The sequence below is a fragment of the Protopterus annectens genome, chromosome 13.part0 (assembly GCF_019279795.1).
Source record: "Protopterus annectens isolate FY-2018-M chromosome 13.part0, PAN1.0, whole genome shotgun sequence".
Lineage (NCBI taxonomy): Eukaryota > Metazoa > Chordata > Ceratodontiformes > Protopteridae > Protopterus > Protopterus annectens.
In genome coordinates, this window is record NC_056747.1 from 849,399,893 (window position 1) to 849,426,832 (window position 26,940).

Below are 26,940 nucleotides of genomic sequence, written 5' to 3' on the forward strand. Positions count from 1 at the left end.
CTTTCTGTCCCTGTTGCAGGGATGATATTGTGCAACTTGGCACAGACTGTGAGAATTTCTGAACAGTTGCCTGAGCAGGGCACCCCCTGATGTGTCTGGATAGTGGAACGGTGACTTCAGCATGACAAACACATGCACTATGATATTTATAGTTTGAGCTTTGGCATTATTGGGTCTTCTTCTGTGAGTGTGTGTGCATTTCTGATGGGTGTCATGAGTTGTGGTTCCATTGCATAACCTTCATCACCCAGTAGATGACCTTGTGGGAAATCACCTTCAGTAAAGTTGAGAGGTGTGCCATATGTGTGAGTCATGGTAACTGTCTGCATTACCTGCATACACATTGAGAATGATCCCTTGGGCATTACAGACCACCTGGCAGTTAAATGAGTGGAACCCCTTACTGTTGATGTATGTGAGTACAGCCTATATCCCTCCAAAACTTCAGGGGAGTGTGCTGCAGCAAAAACTTCCTACATTGTTCTTGCTCTCTCCTCTGGTGTGCATGGAAAATAGATGCACTTCCTTGCATGTTGTAGCATAGTATTTAGATATTGATGAAATACTCTGGGAGCTGTGGGCTTTGACACCTCTAGTATATCCCCTGTGTGTCTGTGGAATGCACTTGTAACAAATATCCTTAATACTACACATATCTGAGTTTCCACTCGTATAGGTTCTCCTTGATTTTCCTTGGGTCTGAGGTGGAGCAGGCAGAGGTTGCAGAGTTCCTGTAGTGTTTTCCTATCAACCATGTATCACTCTACTATTTCAATATCATGCAGTCCATGATCTGTTAAACAGGGTCTGAACACGCTTCTTCACCTTGGATGAGGTTTATCAGAAGCAGCAGCAGCAGCACTGATTTGAGCTTGTTGCTCATACACATGCAAGAGAGCATCAGCAGCCCCATACATTGCTTTTTTTCTAAGTGTGATGGTGGCTGTATTCCAATAAGTTTTGGAGCTCATGACAAAGAGCTACACCAAGTGTACATGATTATTTTATAGTTTCCTGAATGGTTCCACCATCTTGGATTGTTTAATTAGCATGTAATTTGGCTATTTATGCTTTCATTAGCATACTCTGCCATTTACTTTTGTTTTGTGGCTCTACACAAAGAATAGAACCCTTTAATGAATTCAGAATAGCACACAATCGTGTGTGCATCACTTCTTGACTTGCATACAATAAAAACGCAATGTGTAGTCATTCATGAATCCCTTCCATTTTCTCTTGCTAGGTTCAGGATCATTAGATAACTGGCAGGACCAAGCATCTGAATTAGGTTGTCATTTCAGGGCATGGTTGAAGCATCAGACTGGTTGATGGATTTCTTTTGTAATGAACATTTACTTTCAAAGAGATAGGACTCACAGAATCAGGTATCAAGTTTCTGATAGGGAGCTATGTAAACAGGGTGCTTTCATCAGCAAATCATATTCACAGTACTGTATAGCATAGGCAAGTAACATTCTACTGGCTTTCCAGGTGATGTTTTAAGTCTCAGTTTGGCATGAGTTTAACCAGGCATACACCATGTGCACCACAGCATATACCTTTTTAAAAATAAGTTACAGTAACAGCAGTAGTCGCTGTTATAGCCACTTTGTAACTCACACCGAGTAACACAGTCAAGGCAGCACTCACTCTATCAAGGTCCTGCTGAGCCATTTCTTCTTCATATTCAGTATAGGCTGCTGCATTCCAGGTTTTTACCTGGAGTCATCCCTTTAGCAGTAATGACAAACAAGCTACCCCAGGATGAAATAACTGGCTGTCTCAAGCTAAAATTTTACCCTCCCCATCTAACCCTCTAGCTGTATAATCAGAAAATAGCTACTGCTCAGTGAATCAGTCCTTATGTACAGACTTGTAAACCACAGACCACAGTGTGATGCAAATTGTGGTTCCTTGTTAAAGCTCTCATTTGCACTGATAATTTGTACATGTGCTGCATGTTGTATGATGAATATGTCAACACCTTTTGTCTTCCTGTGTGCCTGCATTCAGCTGTACATAAAACAACATTATATTGCATACCTTCCTGTTTGCTCCTTATTGCTAGATTTCTATCACTTGGCATGTTATAGCATGTCTTGCATACCTGCAATAAGTCATACTCACCAGCTAGATATCCATGTTAGAACCTTTTCTGGAAAATTACTCCCAAAGCTGGTTTATCACCCATACATGTGTATAGTCCACACACCCATGGTTCCATATACATGCTAGTAGTTATACCAAATGTAGTGTAAATGACCTGTTGAGTCAGGGAATGGTTCTCAGTGAAGCTTTAGATGCACCTGTCTTTGTGATTTTAGTGGTACTTCAAAGAATACATGGATGCAGTCTCTGCTGCTATCTTTTGTTAGCCTTCCTTCCATGTGGAATACCTGTATAACCATGTAACATTTCCACAGATATCAGGTAGGGAATGCAGCAAGATCTTCTTGTGGTTGCTTCAACCTTTACCTCTCCACTATGCAAAATAGCATTCCAGGAAATAAAACATGCATTAGATGCTGCTATAGTTGTATAGCAGCCATGACAAGTGGCTTATTACAATGTAAGTTATATAACTGTGCTGTTTCCTAGCTACCATTGTTCCTCTTTATGAAATTGCCTGCTTCTAACTTTCCACAGTATAAATATGTTTTAGTCCCTTTGCACCAAATATTTACTATTATTCTATTATCTGACTGATTGTAGCATTATTGTAAGCCAGTCTAACTCCATTATATTTGTATTGTACAGCCACCTTGTCTGTACAATTAAGGTGATCGATGTTTGCAATAAATATCCTATGCATTTTGTTCAACTTTAATATTCACTGCTTTGAGCTTTACTTACATTTTAGCACAATAAGTTAAAGTTATTAGTAAAAGCAAGCTTCATCTTATAGTTATGGGTGTGAGTCCCCTGATATGAGGCATCTATGCCTTGAGTGCTTACCTGACTAATCAATAAAAAAAATCAGTTTACAAAGAAGTAATACTGTTTACCACTAGATGAAACTATCACATAATATGTGTACTGTGGGATTAAATCAAAGAAGACTAAACCAGCAGTACTAGATAATGATTAGTCAGTGTAGAATGGAGGCAAATATATTTTTATTTATGTATTCACAGTTTATCATGGTACAAAAGCTTTATACTGATCACACCCCATCTTACACATTTACAGGTATTTTTATCTTTTAAAATCTATGTGCCATGAACAGCCCATAGCTGATATTCTGACTGGTAGAGAATAGTTTTATTCATTATGCATTTTACTACATTACTGAAATTAACTTTGCTAATGATTTTCAAATCACTCATGGTACTGATGCATTTGTTATTTCTACTTCTATGAGCAACACTCTGTTTTTGTCAAAGCATGTGTGTATTAGGCCATGTAGGCTTGTAAAAGGTAGTGTATTTTTCATAAATCATTGTAAATACATCAGAACACTTGATTCCTACAGAGGCATTACAGAATAGTAGGGCCAGATTAAGGTTAATAGGGGCCCAAGGCCAAAGACAAAGCTATGCTTCTGGGGACATATCCCTTAGCTTGACATTGCCTTCTCTCCCAGAGCTTATTTCTTCCCTGTATCCATGAACTGAAATTGTTAAGGATGGGTGATAAGGAGGGGTTACACACATGCACTCACGCATTCTCTTTGGCAGTCTACAGAGAGAAAAACATAAATCTTCTATAGTAGTAGGTTGATTTCCAGCTTCATAGCTTGTTATGAAATTGAGTTTCATCTCCTAACAGAGAGGACACAGCTGTGCTCTCCCTCAGTTAGTCACACACACACACACACACACACACACACACACACACACACACACACACACACACACACACACACACACACACACACACACATCTACATAGTATGTATAGATAGGTATAATTATATTTTGGTGAGGGTTCAACACATTAAGCAATGCTTTCTCTTTGGTTTTGAAATAATTATTGAGAAGAACAGATGACTCAGAAATGGTTAAATGCATATCAGTCTATTTCACAGTAATATATTGTTTAAAATATTTAGCAGTTGCTGTTTCTAGTCAAGATATTTCCTTCTGTTTTTTTGGAAACTTAGTTATATTTTTCTGACCTTACAGTAAGTATTATATGCAGGAGAATGTACTTAAACTTGGCAAAATGACTGTTCCATTCCCACTACTACATAATCACCATTGTGTCCTCAGTGACTATACTGCCACAGGTAACTCATCTACTGCAGTACAGATGATACCATAGCTTTAAGGAAACAAATTCTATTGATTTAATGTGGGCTATCAGGTGCAAATTGTCAGCTACCAGACACAGCTACTTCCTATGTTCTGTAGAATAAAAAGTGCACAGACAGCAAAATTAAAAGTATCAGTTTCTGAGGACTTGTGCAGTTTACCTGTCTGTTAGCTCTAGTTCTATAGGATCAGTAAGGATATAATCTGAAATGAGAGTCAGAAGATAAATTCATATTTATTGATTTATGACATTGTATAAGTTAGTTTGTCTGTTCTACTGGCATGAGCAATGTTTATGGGTTATGGGGCAGTGTGGGTTATTCTGTCAGTGGAAGGCACAGTCCTGCACTCACTTCCAATGCCACCCACCTATTGAAGGCTTTATGAGCTGTTCACGCCAGTAGAAAGAGTTCTGTGCTCCATGTGTGTTTGTGTATGTATGTGTCTGAGTGTGCATGCAAAAGTGTGTGTGTGTGTGTGTGTGTGTGTGTGTGTGTGTGTGTGTGTGTGTGTGTGTGTGTGTGTGTGTGTGTGTGTTTATGTCTCTGTGAGTGTGTATGTGAAAGTGTGTGTATATGTGTGTATCTGTTTGTTTGAGTGTGTGTGTGTGTGTGTGTGTGTGTGTGTGTGTGTGTGTGTGTGTGTGTGTGTGTGTGTGCACGTGTGTGTGTTTTGTGTGTCTTTGTGTCAGTGAGTGCGTGTCTGTGTGTCAGCGAATAGTGTGTCTATGTGTATGTATGTGTCTGTGTCAATGAGTGAGTGTATGCATGTGTATGCTTGTCTCTGAGTGTGTGAGTGTAAATATCTAAGCTTTCGAGTATCACTCATCAGTAATTCAAACAGACAATTCAGTGCATTAAATAACACAAAGCAGCCAATCATTACTTAACTCGTCAATTATAAAATTACCCTGTTCAATTTAAAGTGCCCATTTCAATTTAAAACATAAATTCTTTATATAAAAAACGCTATATAAAAAACTTAGCTAAAATACATTAATATACAAATAATTAATAAGTTCATATACAGTTCATTTATATATTATTGTGCCTGTCTTTTAAGACAGGTTTGATACTCACAGTACTATTCAAACCTGGGGGTGATCAGCTCTGAAGTAATTAATCCATCTGTACTCAGACAACTCTGTCCTATTAACCATATTGCCACCACTTTTATTTAAGAATATTACCTGTAAAATTCTAAACTTGAATCTATGCCCTATACCCTCTGTCTCTATATGTTTTGCAAGGGCATTAGTCAAAACTCTCCTTCTTACATCAGATAAATGTGCACTTATTCTATCTTTCAACTTTTTATTGGTTTTTACAATATAGAAACTTGCACATTTAACACAGTGTGCAAAGTAGATCACATTTTCACATACACAAGTTCCTTTTGCTTTAAAGAAAACATTTTCTCCACTAATCGGATGCTTAAAACTTAAATCTGTACAAATGTCGTTACAATGTACACAGTTATAACAAGGATCTGTTCCAGTTTTTCCACAATACTTAACTGCCCCAGATGGATTAATTATTTCAGAGCTGATCAGCCCCAGGTTTGAATAGTACTGTGAGCATCAAACCTGTCTTAAAAGACAGGCACAATAATATATAAATGAACTGCATACAAACTTATTAATTATTTGTATATTAATGTATTTTAGCTAAGTTTTTTATATAAAGTTTTTATATAAAGAATGTATGTTTTAAATTGAAATGGGCACTTTAAATTGAATAGGGTAATTTTATAATTGATGAGTTAAGTAATTTTTGGCTGCTTAGTGTTATTTAATGCACTGAATTGTCTGTTTGAATTACTGATGAGTGATACTTGAAAGCTTTGATGTTTGTTGCTGATTAAAGGCAAGTTGTGGTGGACTTCTGGCTTCTTTTTTTTTGTTGTTCACATTGGTTTTGGTTGGGAAGTCCTTTGACTCCAGGAGAATTTTTTCGTTTTTATTCATGTTTACTGAGTATAAATAACTGTGTGTGTCTGTAGGTATGTGAAAGTGTGTGTGTGTGTGTGTGTGTGTGTGTGAGTGTGTGTATGCATCTCTCTCTCTCTCTGTATATATATATATATATATACACATATAGATATATATATATATATATATATATATGTATATATATATATAAATATATATATATATATATATATATATATATATATATATATATAAAGTTATATATAGATTTACGTAAATAGATATGATGTTTGATGGTTCCAGCCACCAATGTTATAGTCTCATCTGAGCTGCCCTTTTCCCAAGGGTATGATATAATCTTGGGGAAAATTATGTAAAGTGGCTTTAATACAGAGGTGCACTTTTTCAGAGAAAACCAGAAAAGATAAAAATTGTGGTTAGTAAGGCAAAAATGCTGTTATTGCATAATTGTCATGGTGGGTCAGACTCTAAGGTTTCTGCTTCACAGCCCCATCTTCTGGGGATTAAATTTGTGTATCTGTTTAATGCCTGTGTGCAGTTTCTACATTCTTCCAATGTCTGTCTGAGCTTATGTTTATTTAGTTGCTCCAGATTCTTTGATTAGCTACTCTAAACTCTGCATATATATATTTACCCTTACCTCAAGTCACTCACATCGTAGTCCCCAATGAATCAGTTCACTGTCTTGTTTACCAAATAATTCACAAAAAAATTATTACTAATTTGTACATTATATTGTATATGAACAGGTTTCGTGCCAGTCTAAAAATAATCAGAATAGGATGATGTCACAGACTTGTAAAAGATGTCTACATGGAAGAGGGGGTGGGAGTTCTATAGAGAAACCAGACATCATCTGCTTGCTCTGCCAGCATTTCCTAAATTTTGACAACATTAGCACGAAAATGAACCATTTCAGCTTCTGCACATCCTAATCTGACACTGGATTACTCTTGTTGGAATAGAAATAATCTGTCATAGAGTTTATGACACTTAGACCCAAGTGTTCCAGACATGACTGATATCATGTTGAATTGGCCGAGCAGACTTAAGCATCCTAGCACACTAGGAATAATAGACTAGACTGGATGAACTTGCTATCTGCTCCTTGATAATTCATTATGGCTTATTGTGACTGATGGGTAAGGTTTTATGTTTGAGCCTTGATGGGCTGTACCATAATCTTTCGCATGAAAATTCTACAGAAATGAAGTAAATGAAAAAAAAGAATTTAAATGCTAAAAATAACCCATTCTACAATACCTTAACATTTCTCATTTGCATTTTATAAGCTTTTCCTCATGAAGTATTTCCCACAAACCACACTTTAAATATCATGAACTGCAGAAAGTTATTTCCACACATAAATGCATATGTGAAGATAAGCGCAGAACCACAGGCGAGGAAGAACTATGAAAACATGGGGGATTTTGAGAATAAGTGATTTATGAGGGACATCTATGAGGTTAGCTTGAAAGAAATGGTGGAAGGACTAGGTAGGACATCAAAGGCCAGAAGAAGGAAACAGGCCAATGTGTTTTAATAGGGAGGGGGAAAAAACACATTTTCTGAGACAAAGCAAGGGTAATTTCATGGCATGTCACATCAGAGGAAAAAAAAGGCAGCAAGAGTAGTTGTAGGAGGAAAGTCAAAAATGGAAAGAAGGCTAACAGCAGAAATTGAAACTGAGGACAAAATCCTTTACATATATAGGGGAAGGTGGGAAAACTGGGTAGTGGAACTGATGGAACTCAAGAAGGATGAGAAGTGATGAAAGGATGCACTGAAGCAGGTTTGTATGCTAAATGGCTTCTCCTAAGTATTAAAAAGGAGAAGAGCAAGGGGAGGAGTAATGTGATGAAAAGAGAGGGAAGCGGTGAAGTCGATCAATCAATAACAATGTGACGAAGAGAGAGGGAAGAGGTGAAGTTGATCAATCAATAACAATGTGACGAAGAGAGAGGGAAGAGGTGAAGTCGATCAATCAATAACTGTGATGAAGAGAGAGAGAATAGGTGAAGTCGATCAATCAATAACAATGTGATGAAGAGAGAGGGAAGAGGAGAAGTCGATCAATCAATAACAATGTGACGAAGAGAGAGGGAAGAGGAGAAGTCGGTCAATCAATAACAATGTGACGAAGAGAGAGGGAAGAGGTGAAGTCGATCAATCAATAACAATGTGACGAAGAGAGAGGGAAGAGGTGAAGTCAATCAGTCAATAACAATGTGACGAAGAGAGAGGGAAGAGGTGAAGTCGATCAGTCAATAACAATGTGACGTAGAGAGAGGGAAGAGGTGAAGTCAATCAATCAATAACAATGTGACAAAGAGAGAGGGAAGAGGTGAAGTCGATCAATCAATAACAATGTGACGAAGAGAGTGGGAAGAGGTGAAGTCGATCAATCAATAACAATGTGACGAAGAGAGAGGGAAGAGGTGAAGTCGATCAATCAATAACAATGTGATGAAGAGAGAGGGAAGAGGTGAAGTCGATTAATCAATAACAATGTGACGAAGAGAGAGGAAAGAGATGAAGTCGATCAATCAATGGATATCATAGAAAGACAAGCTACAACATCCAGACAGGATGACACCATGGATTCTAAAAGATGCATAGGTGATCAACTCATGTTCTTATGCAGCTGTTTAACATGCTCATGTGGAGACTGGGGGCATGCCATGGAAGTATCCTTATATATGAGCAAGGACTACATCAAGATATTACAGACCGGTTAGGTAATATCAGTAGAAAGTAAGGCAATAGGGGAATACTAACCAAATGAATATATTTAAAAGGGTTCTGTAGACGCCATCAAGCACAGAGAGGGGACTGGATAAGCCAAATAAACATTGCTGGCTGAAGTTGCAAACTGCGTTGATTCTTATGTTTAGCTATGATGGACATCTAAGAGTGCAATGAAACAGATATATTTCTTCAATAATGTAGCGTCCAGAGGACATCCTGCCTGGTTATACTAGTTTTGGCTGATGGTGTAATCCATGGAAAGTAGCTAGGTTATTTATCACCAAATAGGTGCTAGACCAAGGGAATCCTGTCTTTGACTTAAAGAACATCTGTGAAAGCAGCAGGATTAAATCTTTTATTAAGTCTTATTCCTACTACATGTGATTATGAAGTGGTGCAGCTGTTACAGACAGCATGAATTCCAAGCAGTAAAATTCAGCAGATAGTCAATTAAGGTATCAGCTAGGAGATAAACAAGTCCAAGATTTGCAGGTAAATCTAGCCTAGGGCACTGTGTCATTTGTAAAACTTGTCTCAATTTGAATAAGGACTCACATAATACATACATGCCAAAAAGTGGCATTGAATGCATTAATTAGCCTGTCTTTGATGAGGCCTTCTATAATAATTAATGTGTTGTGGATCTGGCTGTAAAACACTGAGAGCTATTTTTGACTGTATCTTTATGACAGCCCAGTGGGATGTAAAGGTCATCACTTTTGATGTGCTTGTGGTTAATGACTGTTGTCTCTAATATAATTCACTTCCCTTGAGCATGGAGAGCTGGTCAATTGAGGGAAGGGTAAATATTTAGGACTCAACCCAAAAAAGAGAAAGATTTCAGTATCTTTAAAATTTCCCCTGTCTAAATGTATATACATGTAAGTTTATCTTAAAGTCACTGATAGATTTATGTAGCCAAGCTAAGATAGCACAGGAGTGTTAAGCTTGTGTAATTAGTCTAGCTATGGGGAAAAAACATTTTCTTGCAAGTTCTGCTTGAATTGGTATGTGTAATTCAGATGGTGGTTAGAGTATTGTATATACAGCAGCAGAGTTTTGTGAAGACAGTACAAGGAGGGTGTTCATAAGAGGCAGATCCAGAATTCTTGTGAATGTCTTCACATGTTAGTAGTGAGCTATGATGGTAAAAGTCTAAAGAGCATAGTGGGAAAATAAAGTAGAGCCATGTTGTATATAATTTCCTAAAGCAATGGGCCATGTTCATTTGTATAACATGCCAGAAGCCATACAGCCTTTCCAGGGAATGCTTAAAAGTTGTAGAATCATATGTACGTAACTACCAATATGTAACAATATCAGCAAAATGCTGCTTTGCTTAAAATTAAGTGATGCAAATAAGCAGAAATAAATAACTACAAAGAAAAAGATAAGTAAGCAGTATGAAGAACACTGTTGTAAAAGCAGGGTGCATAGGTTTGAGGCAAGGCTATTGAACAAGAAATAACCTTGACGAAAATTATGCAGATATTTCCAAAGAGGCAATGTGACCACTGTTGGCTCAACTATCGTGGGAGGAGAGAGGCAGCTGTGGAAAACCATTAGGTAACATGTAAATATCCTGGGAGGAGGGAGGTGGATGTATCCTACAACTTGTGTAACATGTAACCATACTGGGAGGAGGGAAGTGGTGGTGGTTCCTAACAAGTAACCATTGTGGGGGGAGGGAGGTGCTGGTGGGGCCCTACTTGTGTAACATGGTAATCATCCTGTGAAGAGAGAGATGGGTGTGCCTCATCAATTGGGTAACATGTAATTATCTTGAGAGGAGGGAGGTGATGCTGGCTACCCACATGTGTAACATTTAACCATTGTGGGAGGAGAGAGGTGCTGGTGGCTACCCATTTGGGTAATGTGTGACCATCTTGGGAGGTGGCTGTGGCTCCTGATTTATGTATCATGTAACCATCATGGGAAGAGGGGGTACCAGTGGCTCCCAACTTGGGTAACATAAATGCATCATGGGAGGAGGGATGTGGCTGTGGTTATCCACTTGTATAACATGTAATCATGTTGGGAGGAGGGAGGTGGTGGTGGCTTCCCAGTTTTGTCACATATAACCATCCTAGGAGGAGGGAGGTGGTGGTGGCTCCCCACTTGTGTAACATGCAACCATCCTAGGAGAAAAGAGGTGGTGGTGGTGGTGGCTCTTCACTTGTATAACATGAATCAATCCTGGGATGATGGACATGGTGGTAGCTCCCCACTTGTGTAACATGTATCCATCCTAGGAGGAAGGAGGTGGTGGTGGCTCCTCAGTTGTGTAACTTGTATGCATCATGGGAGGAGGGAGGTACCAGTGTCCCCCAACTTGGATAACCAAAAAACATCATGGGAGGAGGGACATGGCTGTGACTTCCCACTTGTCTAACATGTAACGTTCCTGGGAGGAGAGAGGTGGCTGTGGCTCCCCACTTGTGTAATATGTAATCATCCTAGGAGGAGAGAGGTGGCTGTGGCTCCCCACTTGTGTAATATGTAATCATCCTGGGAGGAGAGAGGTGGCTGTGGCTCTCCACTTGTGTAACATGTAACCATCCTGGGAGGTGGGAGGTGGCTCTGCCTTAGCAGTTGGGTAAAATTTAATCATCCTGACAGGAGCCAGGTGGCTGTGGCTCCCACTCCTGTAACATGTAACCGTTATGATAGGAGGGTAGATGTAGTTTTCCCCACTTATGTAACATGTAAACATCCTGAGAAATATGAGGTGTTGATGGCTCCCACTTGTGTAATATATAATCATTCTGGAAGGAGGGAGGTGGGTGTGGTTTATAACTTGTGTAACATGAAACTATACTGGGAGAAGGGAGGTTGTGTTTGCTTCCCGATTGTGTAACATGTAACCATCCTTGGACATGGAAGGTGGTGGTGGCTCCCTACTTGTTTAAAATGTAACTCCTGGGAGGAGGGAGGTGGTGGGGGCTCACCACTTGTATAAGATGTAACCATCATGGAAGGATGGAGGTGGTATTGGCTCCCCACATGTGCAATATGTAACCATCCTGGGATGAAGGAGGTGGCGCTAGCTCCCCACTTGTATATTGTGTAACCATCCCATGAGGAGAGAGGTGGTGGTGGCTCCTCTTGTATGTAAAATGCAAACACCCTGGGAGGTGTGGGGTGGTGATGTCTCACCACTTGTGTAACACGTAACCATACTGGAAAATGGAGGTGGTTGTGGCTGCCTACTTTGGTAACATTTAATCATCATGGGAGGAGGGAGATGGTGGCACCTCCACACTTGTGTAACATGTAACCATCCTGGGAGGTGGGAGGTGGTGGTGGCACCCCACTTGTGTAAAATGTTGCCATTCTAGAAAGAGGGAGGTGGCTGTGCCACCCCACTTATGTAACATGTAACCATTGTGGGAGATGGGAGGTGGAGGTGGATAATCACTTATGTAACGTGTAACCAGTAACCATCCTGGAAGAAGGAAGATTGTGATGGCTGCCAATCTGTGTAACATATAAGCATCCTGGGAGGATGGAGGTGGTGGTGGCTTCACACTTGTGTAACATGTAACCATCCTAGGAAGAGGGAGGTAGTTGTGGCTCTCCACCTAGGTAACATATTCATTGATGAAGGAGGGTAGTTGCAGTGGCTCCCCACTTGTGTAACATTTTAGCATCATGGGAGGAGTGAAGTGGTGGTGGTGGCTCCCAACTTTTGAAACATTTAGCAATCCTGGGAAGAGGGGGTTGGTGGTGACTCTCCTCTTGCATAATATGTAACCATTGAGGCTGAACGGAGGTGATGGTGGCTCTAGTCTTGTTAGCAAGTAACCATCTTTGGAGGAGGGAGTTAACAGTGGGTTCCCTATTGTGTAGCACATAATCATTTAAAAATAACAAACTGGCAGGATGGAAGGCTAAAAAACAAGCAGCTAAAAGAAGTTAAAAAGTCCCAAAAATGTTTTATTGTTGCATTTATCTAAGTTTTTTAATAACACGTAATCATTGTTGGAGGATGGTGGTGGCTTTGACTCACAACTTGTGTAACATGCAACCATCCTGGGAAAAGGGAGGTGGTGCTGGCTCCCCATTTATGTTACATGTCGACATCACAGGAGGAGGGATGGGGTAGCAGAGCCCCGTTTATGTAACATGTAACCATCCTCAGAGGAGGAAGGTGGCTTTGGCTTCTCACTCATGTATCATGTACGCAACCTCTGAGGTGGTAGGTGGTGGTGGCTCCTAACTTTTGTAATGTGTAACCATCCTGGGAGAAGGGAGGTGGTAATGATGCCTAATTTATGTAACACATAACCACCCTGGGTAGGATGGACATGGTTGGGGCTGTCCGCTTGCGTAACATATAATCACCATGGCTGGTAAGAGGAGGTGGTGGCTTCCCACTTCTGTAACAGGTAACTAGCCTGGGTGGAGGGGGTAATGGTGGTGGTGACTCTATACTTGTGTAACATGTAAGCATCCTGGAAGGAGGGAGGTGGTGGTGGTTCCCCACATGTGTAACATGTAATGATAGTGAGAAGATGGAGGTGACGGTGGCTCCCCATATGTGTAACATAAAACCATACAGAGAGGAGACAGGTAGTTTTATCTCCCCACTTGTGTAACATGTAACTATCATGGGAGGAGAGAGGTTGTGGTGGACCCTCACTTGTGTAACATGTAACCATCCTGGGATGAGGGAGGTGGCTGCAGCTCCCCACTTGTACAACATGTATTCATCCTAGAAGAAGGGAGGTGGCAGTGGTTCCCCACTTGTGTAGCATGCAACTATCCCTGCTGGAGGGAAGGGGTGCTGGTCCATACTTACATAACATGTAAGCATCCTGGAAGGAGGGTGGTATCTTTGGCTCCCCACTTGGTAACATGTAAACATCCTTGGAGGAGGGAGGTGATGCTGGCTCTGCACTTGTGTAACATGTAACCATCCTGGTGTAGGAGGGAGTTGATGATGGCTCCCTACTTGAGAAAATGTAACCATCATGGAAGGAGGGAGGGGGAGGTGGCTCTTCACTTATTGAAAATGTTACCATCCTTGAAAGAGGGAGGTGGATGTGCCTTCCCACTTGTGTAACATGTAACCATCCTGGAAGGAGGGAGGTTAGGTTAGTTTCTCACTTTTGTAACATTTAACCATGTTGGGGGACTTGAAGGTGCATCCTCAATTATGTAACATGTAGCCTTCCTGGGAGAAGGGAGATGGTGGTGGCTCCCCACTTGTGTAACATATAACTGTCAGAGGAGGATGGAGGTGGCTTTGGCTCTCTATTTGTGTAATATGTAACCATCCTGGGAGAAGGGAGGTGCTGGTGGTTGTCCACCTGTGTAACATGTAACAATCCTTGAAGATAGATGGTGGTGGTAGCTCTCCACTTCTGTATCATGTAACCATCCTGGTAGGAGTGAGGTGGTGGTGGTGGCTCCCAACTTTTGTAACTTTTAACAATCCTGGGAAGAGGCAGGAGTGAGAGTGGCTCCCCTCTTCTGTAACATGTAACCATTTAGGGCAGCCGGAGGTGGTGGTGGCTCTACTCTTGTTAACAAGTAACCATTCTTGCTGGAGGGATGTGGCCATGGGTCTCCTCTTTTGTAACATGTAACCATTGTCAGAGGAGGGAATTGGTTTTGGCTCATCACTTGTGTAACATGAAGCTATCCTGGGAGGAGGGAGATGGTGGTGGCTTCCCACTTATGTAACATGTAAACATCTTAGGAGAAGGGTGGTGGCTTTGGCTTCTCAGTCATGCAACATGTGCTCATCCTGTGAAGTGGTAAGGTAGTGGTGGCATCACAGTTGTGTAACATGTAACCATCCTGGGAGAAGGGAGGTGGCTGGGGATCTCCACTTCTGTAACAGGTAACTATCCTGGGAGGAGGGAGGTGGTGTTGGCTCCATACTTTTTTAAGATGCCAACTATTCTGGAAGGAGGGAGGTGGCTGTGGTTCCCCACTTATATAACAAGTAACCATCCTGAGAGTATGGAGGTGACAGTGGCTCCCCATATGTGTAACATGTAATACTCCTGGGATGAGGGAGGTTGCTCTAGCTCCCCACTTCTGTAACATATAACCATTGTGGGAAGAGGAAGGGGAATGTCATTCCCCTCTTGTGTAACATGTACCCATCCAGGGAGGAGGAAGCTGGTGATGGCTTCCCACTTATTTAGCATTTAGCCATCCTAGGAGGGAGGGAGGAGGTGGTGGTGACTCCTCACATGTTTAATATGTAACCATCCCAGGAGGAGAGAGGTGATGTTGACTCCACAATTGGAAAACATGCAACCATTGTGGGAGGAGGCAGGTGGTGGCGGCTACCCACTTATGGATCATGTAACCATTGTGAGAGGAGAGAGCTGGTAGTGGCTGTCCACTTTTGTGACATGTAACCATCCTAGGAAGTGGGATGGGGCTGTGTCTGTCACTTATGTAACATGTAACCATCCTGGGTGGTGGGAGGTGGTGCCAGCTTCTCACTTGTGTAATATGTAAGCAGCCTGGGAGAAGGGAGGTACTGGTTGTTTCCCAGTTGCCTAACCTGCAAGTATACTGGGTGGAGGGAGGTGGCTGTTGCTCAGCAGTTTTGTAACATGTAACCATCATGGGAGGAAGGAAGATGTGATATTTCCTCACTTGTGAAACATGCAGTTATCTTGGGAAGAGGTAGAAGTGGTGGGGACTCACCACTTTTGTAAGTTGTAACTATCTTGTCAGGAGAGAGGTGGTGGTTATGGCCCCCTGCTTGTACTACATGTAACCATCCTGACAGGAGGGAGGTTGCTGTAGCATCCCAGTTGGGTAACATGTAACCATTGTGAGAGGAATGAGTTTACAGTGGCAGAAAATTTGTTTAATATGCACCCATCCTTGCAGGAGGGAGGTGGTGGTGATGACCCACTTTGGTGACATGTAACCATCCTGAGAGGAGGGAGGTGGTGGTGACTCCTCACTTGGTTAAAATGCAACCATGATGGGAAGAGTGCAGGGGAGTTGGCTTTGCAATTGTTCAAAATTTTACCATCCTGGAAGGAGGGAGGTTGCTGTGCCTCCCCACTTGTGTAACATGTAACCATCCTGGGAGGAGAAAAAAATGGTGGTGGCTCCCCACTTGTGTAACATGTAATCATCATGGGAGGAGAGGGGGGGATGGTGGCTCTCCACCTGATTAATTTGTGATCATCCTGGGATAAGGGAGGTAGGGACGGCTTCCCACTTGTATGACCTAACACTATCTGAGGGATGGAGGTGGCTGTGGCTTCCCTCTTTTGTAATAATTAGCCATCCAGGAAGAAGGGAGGTGCTTGTGGCTGCCCCTGTGGGCAAGTCATAACCATAATGGGAGGAGAGAGGTGGCTGTATCTCCCCACTTGTGTAACATGTAACCAACCTTGGAGGAAGCAGGTGGGTCTGGCTCATCACTTGGCAAACATGTAATTGAAAGTATTGATAAGAGTGTAGTATACTTGATTTAAATGAAAACAATTGAAATGAGACTGAAATGAATGTCTTTTTTTGTCAATTACCCAAACTTGTTCTGAACAAGCAACGGTCTCTCCTTTATGGGCCAATTCTTTTTGTAGTTTTCAGAATTAATTCTGCACATGCTGTAGTTTGGTTAAAAATGCTTTATTAGATGTTAGCAATATCCAAAATAGTCTGTAGAAATTCTGGAATGCTGGCTAACAGTAACATTGCTGATAAATATAACAGTGCTGATAAATATATCCAAAGGTTCTGCACGTATATTCTGATTCTCCTGAATAATATCAACTGAAACAGTATTTTCCTATTGACTAATGATGGATATGTGGCCTGACTTCGGTGCTCAGGCTTGAGTGTCTGCACTGCAAGTATTTTTTACATATCAGTCCAAAAATCTAACTTAACTGATTTCACTGATCTTGTCTGAAGTATATCCTAATAATGCAAAAACCTTGTCATGTTTTATATGCCTCTTTAGCCTTGGTTTTCAAGGCTTTTCTTGCATGTACCTTACAGTGCCTAACTGTCTATTCTTTATCCAGCATTCCATTAAAAATATGCATATCTTTCTCTTGAGAAAAGAACATTCTGTAGCTTTCTGTTGAAACTTTTGTTTCTCCACATCTCATGCTTAGCCAGCAAGATTATCTTTTCCTTTCTACTGAACTGTCTTTCCCTGAAACTTAATGCTTACATGAAAACACAAGTCTGACTCTATATTTTCAGACCTATTATTTTACCTTAATGTACTATAGTGAACTCATGAAGAATACCCTCAGTCTAACAGCTCCCCGAGGTCTCTGATGAAAGTTTATATGGAGCCTTCTTTTTTAGTTACCTCATATCTGTATTACTAATTACTGTAATCTGGTTTGAATATACAGGCTTTGTGCCACCTCACTCATAATCTGCAGATGTGCCCTGATAGACAGTGATGTCCTTTATGCCGCCAGCTACTTGGCTAATTTATGTAATTCCCAGGTAGCATTAACAGCTCCATATGCAGGAAATATACCTGTTTCTGTGATTACCCATTACCTAGATCGTTAGTCTTTAGAGACTTTAAGTCAAAGTTCTGATGTATGTGTGATATTTCTAAAAACTGCACATTATTCTGAAAATCAGTGTCTTTTAATTCTATGGATTCTAAATCTGATTTGGCCAAGTAATTATTTTAACCCTGCTGTTAGGGTACACATCTAGGTTTTCATCTATCATTGTTGAAAAGGTTGAAACATTCATCCCTGTTTTTTGATCCAATCATGTTTATGCATTGTACACAGATTTTATTCTGTAAACATGATATTTTATTTTCATTTTACATTCTGCCTAACATAGGTTAAAGAGATTTACCACTTGTAATATTTGGATAGTTTTAATATACAATTCTTGCTATTTTGTACTACCTACATCCTAGAACAAACCATCAACTATTGTTTTATAAGGATGTTTAGTAGGTAGTTTTTCTTGCAATTTTTTTTGTAATTCTTTTTGTAATTTATTAATCAGTTGGAGACACATATAGTTATTATGGGTTTTAAATTCCAACTGGTTCTATGGCATTGAATTATTTACAAGTATTACCATCATATTGATTATATTCATTATTCTTTGATTACATATTTTTTTCAATAGTTACCAGTTTGAAACATTGTGTAGTAAAGTTTTGTATAGAAAAGTTAATACAGCACAATGAAAAACAGTAAATGGTATTAACCAATTAACTAATTATTGAATTAGTAATGAATTCAATTAAGCAAGGTCTTGACTATATAAGGTACTGGATAATTTTATGTGACTATCTTGAAAAAGCCTGACATAGTCTCAGGCGAAAGCGCTTGTGGATATTCACTTTTACTGTGTGTTTTTACAATAAAGTGTTTTGTTTCCCAGGAGGAGTTTATTGGATTCTTGGTGGTCTTCTGCCTATACTTTTATACAGGCTTTGTGCCACCTCACTCATAATCTGCAGATGTGCCCTGATAGACAGTGATGTCCTTTATGCCGCCAGCTACTTGGCTAATTTATGTAATTCCCAGGTAGCATTAACAGCTCCATATGCAGGAAATATACCTGTTTCTGTGATTACCCATTACCTAGATCTAGATCGTTACTCTTTAGAGACTTTAAGTCTAAGTTCTGATGTATGTGTGATATTTCTAAAAACTGCACATTATTCTGAAAATCAGTGTCTTTTAATTCTATGGTTTCTAAAACTGATTTGGCCAAGTAATTATTTTAACCCTGCTGTTCCAGAAACAGCATGATGAAAATGCCATACACGTCCTCAATATGTCTATGTGAGTCTTCAGTTAAGTTAGACAGAGAGTGAGCTGTTAACCCTGCCTATTTTTCTTTCCTATCTCTGCATGCTGTAATGGTATAATTACACTGCCTATTATTTGTGTTTCCTACATTATGAACTGGTGCCTTATTGTACCATGATGTGTCTCTCTCTTATATCAAATGACACCTGTCCGTGTTGTCCATATATTTAAATCCTCAAACGTTGCATTGTTTAGTCAATTTTCATTTTTATTATATAGCCTATCAAACATGAAGCTATTTTCTGAAGACTAACTGAAATTGGCACTAGAGGGATACCTTTATAACTGGTCTTGAAGCATAATTACAACATACTGTATTAACTTGTACCTAAAATTTTCATCTAGATTTGTTAATAATTCTATTTACCTTTTAATTTCTATGTACTGTACTAAAACCTATGCTTTCTGTATTTCAGATCTATACCTTTGCATACTCTGTCAGCGTCCTTTTAACTTTCTGTCTAATGTCCTGCATATCCACAAAACAAACAGTGCCAGAATTACCCATTCTAATGACTTAAATCTTGCCTGTGATATAAATAGGCCCTGTTGGAAAGATAGGTATGTATCCCAAAGATTACCCCATCTATGGAACAGGCTCCCCATCTATGTGTAGCAGAGTTCCTCACTAATCCAATTCAAGTGCAACTTGGGCAATTGTATGGGACACCAGAAATTCATCCCTGGTTTGGCACCTATGTCTCTAATGCAAACAGACAACCTGTAAATGGTTCATCTCCCAGGCTCATGCTTACACTTATCAATGGTATCAAAACCTGTCAGAGATTTGGGATCCATGGCTAGGCTTATAAAGGCCCTCGTGGTCGTTAGCCTAGCAAATACCTATGAACCTGTGTAAAGTGCATTGTAATCTGTAAATTTATTAACAAATTAAACTTGCCTTGTTATGCCTTAAGTAAATTGAATGACTATTACTACATAGGTTCATAGGTTCATAGGTTTATACTAGGCTATCTGCCCTAAGGCATTTATAAGCCTAGCCCAAATTATTGTGGCTTACGCCACCCCTTATATGAAAAAAATACTGTGCCCATTAGTTTGTTTATTCTTTAGATAAGTTTTTTAATAAGCCCATTACAAATAATTCTGTCACTTTACCCTTAAACTAATGACTGAAGCATGAGAAGTGTGATGTAATTGCATGCTGTAACTGAGTATGAATGTTATATTCTGAAATCTGACTGAACTGTACTATACTGAATACATAACTGACTATGAATGTCATATTCTGAAATCTGACTGAAATGTACTTAACTGAAGACATAACTGACTATAAATGTCATATTCTGAAATCTGACTGAAATGTACTATACAGAGCACATAACTGACTATGAATGTCATATTCTGAAATCTGACTGAAATGTACTATACTGAACACATAACTGACTATGAATGTCATATTCTGAAATCTGACTGAAATGTACTATACTGAACACATAACTGACTATGAATGTCATATTCTGAAATCTGACTGAAATGTACTTAACTGAACACATAACTGACTATAAATGTCATATTCTGAAATCTGACTGAAATGTACTATACTGAACACATAACTGACTATGAATGTCATATTCTGAAATCTGACTGAAATGTACTATACTGAACACATAACTGACTATGAATGTCATATTCTAAAATCTGACTGAAATGTACTTAACTGAACACATAACTGACTATGAATGTCATATTTTGAAATCTGACTGAAATGTACTATACTGAACACATAACTAACTATGAATGTCATATTCTGAAATCTGACTGAAATGTACTTAACTGAACACATAACTGACTATAAATGTCATATTCTGAAATCTGACTGAAATGTACTATACTGAACACATAACTGACTATGAATGTCATATTCTGAAATCTGACTGAAATGTACTATACTGAACACATAACTGTGAATGTCATATTCTGAAATCTGACTGAAATGTACTATACTGAACACATAACTATGAATGTCATATTCTGAATTCTGACTGAAATGTACTATACTGACCACATAACTGGCTATGAATGTCATATTCAGAAATCTGACTGAAATGTACTCTACTGAACACATAACTGACTATGAATGTCATATTCTGAAATCTGACTGAAATGTACTGTACTGAACACATAACTGACTATGAATGTCATATTCTGAAATCTGACTGAAATGTACTATACTGAACACAACTGACTATGAATGTCATATTCTGAAATCTGACTGAAATGTACTATACTGAACACAACTGACTATGAATGTCATATTCTGAAATCTGACTGAAATGTACTATACTGAACACATAACTGACTATGAATGTCATATTCTGAAATCTGACTGAAATGTACTATACTGAACCCATAACTGACTATGAATGTCATATTCTGAAATCTGACTGAAATGTACTATACTGAACACATAACTGACTATGAATGTCATATTTTGAAATCTGATTGAAATGTACTATACTGAACACATAACTATGAATGTCATATTCTGAAATCTGACTGAAATGTACTATACTGAACACATAACTGACTATGAATGTCATATTCTGAAATCTGATGGAAATCTAATATACTGAACACATAAATGACTATGAATGTATATTCTGAAATATGACGGAAATCTACTATACTGAACACATAAATGACTATGAATGTCATATTCTGAAATCTGAAAGAAATCTACTATACTGAACACATAAATGACTATGAATGTCATATTCTGAAATCTGACTGAAATGTACTATACTGAACACATAACTGAGTATGAATGTCATATTCTAAAATCTGACTGAAATGTACTATACTGAACACATAACTGACTATGAATGTCATATTCTGAAATCTGACTGAAAGGTACTATACTGAACACATAACTATGAATGTCATATTCTGAAATCTGACTGAAATGTATTATACTGAACACATAACTGACTATGAATGTCATATTCTGAAATCTGATGGAAATCTACTATACTGAACACATAAATGACCAGTGGCGGCTGGGGACTTCAAATCAAAGGGGGGCTGCAGGAGACAGCTGAATGGGTGGGGTCAATGGAAATGGGTGTGGTCAACTAGAAAGGGGAGGAGCTATGATCAAAACCACAAAAACTGTAACTTTAATTAAATATGCTGTCCTGGGTGCCAAACCATCATTATGAGAGTCCAATCAAGAAAAAAGGAAAGTGTAGAAGAAAAAAAAATATTTCAATCCATTGGCTGCATGGCAGCTTACTTAATATCTAGATGGAAACAAAACACTTGTGAGGCATGAAAAAATAAATTACTTTTTAAATACATTACTGGAATGCCAGTTAAAATCAAGTATAAAAAAACAAGCAGCACTCAACTCAAACCACTTCTCCTTGCACTGGGGTTCTAATTATAATTTATATTCAGCTTTATTAAAGTACCAAGTAACATGCTGAAAGTAGCAATCTCTGTGATACCCCCACTTGTAAAAATGTTTCTTATCCAAAAAGACCTGCTGCCTGACAACAACTATCTACTTGTTTCATGGGGAAAACGTGATCAAAGTAAAAAATGAAAAGCAAACAGGAAACAAGCTCAACATACATTGCTTAAAGGATTACTGCACAGGATATGGACCACACATGATAGATTGGCATTCTGTTTAGTTTGCAGGTAAAGCCTGTAATTAGCTCTTAAAATAATGTAATCCTGTCCTTTATTACAAATACTGTCATATGCATTTCAATACCCAATGCTTATATGTTATCTAGTTATGTAAGTATTCTCTGCATGGCAACAACAGAAAGGCTTTCAATGTTGGCAATTTGTTAACAGTATGCTTATGAAAGCTTATTTGCATCTTACAATCTCAGACAAGCTTACCAGATGGTCGTTAAAGCATTGCTACTTAAACACAGAGCAACAGGCACTTTCTGAATAATAAGCATGTCAACAGTATAAAAATATGACAGAAACCAGAACATTCTGCAAAATCAAGGACAGATGAAAAGCCATTGTAGTACTTGTGTCTACCTTGGATGGGGGGATAGTCTGATCATGTACACTGCATAACTGTTCCTTGCTTTGCTTGGACACATCCAGCGTCACTACATAGGAGAGTGGGGTGCAACAAGCATGTCACAATTTGAAATGTCTCTGGCTGACTACGATGACCCTGACACATTTGTTATACCTCTCAACCTCAGAGCAAGAAATCTGGACAAAGCCATACATAAAAGTGGGACAAAGGCCCAAAAATAAGGACAATTTTTAAATATTGCTCTTATAAACTTAGAAAGATAATAGAATAGTAGGTCTTGCATTAGTATGAAATTTCTGAAGGGTATGAAATCTGAAACTGAAATGTCTGTCATTATTTTCTAACTTCAGTCTTTAATGATTTGCCACTAATTTGCCAAAAAAAACACAATTTTATGAAAAATGGACCAAAAATGTGATTTAAAAATATAAAATAGCCACGCAATACAGCTGGGAACCTGCAAAGAAGGGACACTTTTTAATATTAGTACTGCTAATTTGAGCAGCTGACAAAAATAAAAGAATCTACGTGCATTTCTGAAATAAAAGCAATCTATAACTGATTATTAGTTATTTAATTGTAAACCCTCCATGTTTTCTTCCAAAATTGACATTTTGCAGAGAGATTATTAGGGGAAGAGCAACATTTTGAGCCAAAATTGGGTACAGTTGAGAGGTTTGGATATGCCTAATTCTATAAAGCAATTTATTTGCTCGTACCTCTCAACCTGTTAATGCAGGAAATCAGGACAAGGCCAAATATATTGGGGGAACATATAAACAGTACTAAAAATTGCTCTTGTATAAACTGAGACAGTTGATAGAATAACAGGTCTTGCTTTAACATGCATTTTTCTGAAGGTTATGAAGTTTGAAACTCAGTGTCTGTCATTATTTAGTGACTTCATTCCTAAATGATTTGACAGAAAACCACAAATTTTATGAGGAACGAACCAAAAATAAGAAGCAAAAATCTCTTCATTCTCCAAAAATCTGGACAGTTGAGAGGTATAGTTCAGCCGGGGCTGTCTGAGTTTGCTGCCCACCCCCCCTCACAAAATCATGGTCGAATGGAGCTTCCACCCCTTCAGCCATTCCAATGAACCATTACTTGGCTGTTTCACCCCATTTACCATAAACACTAACCGGGAAAAGCCGAAAAACAAAAACCCTAAATACTAATGTGCATACTGCTTTACTTCTGCGATGATTTGGGCTTCATTTGAAAGTTTTATTTTACATTTTACAGTGCAAACACTAATAGATATCATATCTGCTAAACAAAGCAATGCAGTCTCCCAATGAAAACAGACTTAACATTAAAACTTCTCTGCCCTTGAAAACTCACATTCACTGAAACAGCATTGAAACCCATATTCAAAGAAAATACATTTTGCCAGTGACAGATTAACTTTGGGTTTGGGCTGTTTTCAAATCACAGGCCCCTTGCACACGAAACATACACATGCTCTTTCATACACCTTCCTGATTGTATTAACTTATATTCCTTGTACAATACAGTAGAGTTTTAGTGGGTGTTTTATATTTGTTTTGAAATTTTTCCAGTAAACAATGAAACAAAATGCATGTACCAGTAATGAAAAACTGCCCAATTCAGAACATTTCCATCATAAAAAATCTACTCAAACTTCTACAGTCCACCGGTATCAGTACTTATGCACAATCTCTGAAGTAAAAGTCATCTAAATAATTCCACATTAAAGAGATCTGTAACTAATGATGAGGCTGCTGCTAGCAAACAACTTTGTATTTCATTGTTTCATCTACAAATAAAGTGCCCGTTACCCTTGAGGAATAAATTGCCTATCTTACACTAAAAGAAAATGATAAGCTAGTAATATTGCAATAGGGAATGGATGGTAAACTGATAACAGGTTCATAGTTACTAGGTATCTTCACCAAAAAGGAGTGCAGCATCCACCCCCTTTGCAAAGTACAGTATCAGCAATGCATCTATCTACTGTGGGAGTAGAACCCACAGCCTTCTACATCAAAAAGAAAGTATATTACCTGTTGTGCGATTAACAAGGCAAGCAGATGCAGCATAAGCAGCACTAAACTTTTGCTCCCCTGCAGCTCTCAGCTTCTTGTAAAATCTACTCACTCAGCTGTATCTCTGAACTTTGCAGCACAAAGAAATCTGGAAAAAGCCAAAGTTTATTGTGGGGGGGACAAAAGCCCAAAAAACAGGGGCACATTTTAAGCATTGCTTGTATAATGTTGGAAAGTTGCTAGAATAAAATGCTGTGTTACCACCATACATTGTACTGCCAAGCCTTAAACCCAGGACCCTGTGCAAAACAGTCAGAGCAACATACCACTATGCCATATCAGCTGTTTTGTGAAAGAGGAAGACGGAAACTTAAATGGCTACCATTTAGTGAATTCAGTTCTCACCATAGCACAGCTGTCAACCTCTTAGCACAAAACACCTGAACAAAGCCAGTAATGGGTGAATACAGCCCAAAAACATTCAGTGAATTCAGTTCTCACCATAGCTCTCAATCTCTTAGCAAAAAACACCTGGACAAAGCCAGTAATGGGGGAATATAGCCCCCAAACATATTCAGTGAATTCAGTTCTTACCATAGCTCTCAACCTTAGCACAAAAAATCTGGATGAAGCCAATAATGGGGGAATACAATCCCAAAAATAGGGACAAATTTCAAATATCCATCTTATACACTTAGAAAATTGCTAGAATAAAAGCTTTTGTGCTACCATGCACTTTCTGAAGAATATGAAGTCCGATATTCAAATGTGTGTCATTTTTAACATTTATTAACCAGGAAAGTCAGACTTGGAACAAAAGCTAATTTTTAGTAGAGTCCCAGGGAGAAACTCTCCAGACAGACACATGTCTTTGTAAGATGGGAGGACACTAGAGGAAACAAACACAGAGAGGGCATACAGACTCCACAGAAAAGGTAAGGTACCCCAGCCAAGAATCAAACCAGAAAACCTGTAGCTGTCAGGCAACAATGCTACCATTGCACCAATGCACTACCAGCTTTGCAAGGACACAAATACAGAAATCACAGATTTTATGAGGATTAGAACAAGTACGAGGGAAAAATCTGCAATATTTTTACAAATGGTGGTGGGTAGGGAATTCAGGATCCTGCCACCTGGGCTCAAGGTACAGGGTTCAAGCCTTACTCTCTACCTGCCACCATGTAGCAACTGGGGTATTTTACACACACACACACACACACACACACACACACACACACACACACACACACACACACATCTACCTGTCCTCCACAAAATGCAAATCATCTGCAGCTAAGTCCACAAAACACACACATCTACCTGTCCTCCACAAAATGCAAATCCTCTGCAGCTAAGTCCACAAAACGCCTGGGTCTCCCTCCACAAAATGACCACCCGCGCATGGGTATCCTGCGAGAGATGGTTAGTCCCATGAGAGTAGTAGGCTGGAGCCTCCATCCTGTGGGCGATGCATTCCGGTGACCTTTCGGTCATCACCGCACAGACCTCTGGGCTGGAAGGGTGGAGTTTCCTGCCTTTCCTATCCGGACTGCCTAATAGAGCAGTCTTGAGCTCTGGATTGAGCATGCGTGCATGGAGTTCTCAGGAACCATGCACGCATGTGTGGAGTCCGTGAATTTTATTTTTCAATTTTATTGTACAGGGGGCTGCAGGATGGGGGGGGGGGCTGCACTCCTGCAGTCCTATAGCACGAGCTGCCCCTGTAAATGACTATGAATGTCATATTCTGAAATCTGACGGAAGTCTACTATACTGAACACATAAATGATTATGAATGTCAGATCTGAAATCTGACGGAAATCTACTATATTGAACACATAAATGACTATGAATGTCATATTCTGAAATCTAACTGAAATCTACTATACTGAACACATAAATGACTTCTTCTTCTTTCAGCTTTTAGCAGTTAGGGGTCACCACAGCGGATCATCTGTCCGCTCATGATTGGCAGTGGGGTTTTACAGTGTCGAGTTGCCAGCCCGGCACCCAACCTTCCACAGAAGGCACACACACACACTCACACCTAGGGCCAATTAAGAGGGTCCAATCCACCTACTGCATGCCTTTGGGATGTGGCAGGAAACTGGAGCACCCGGAGAAAACCCACATGACCACAGGG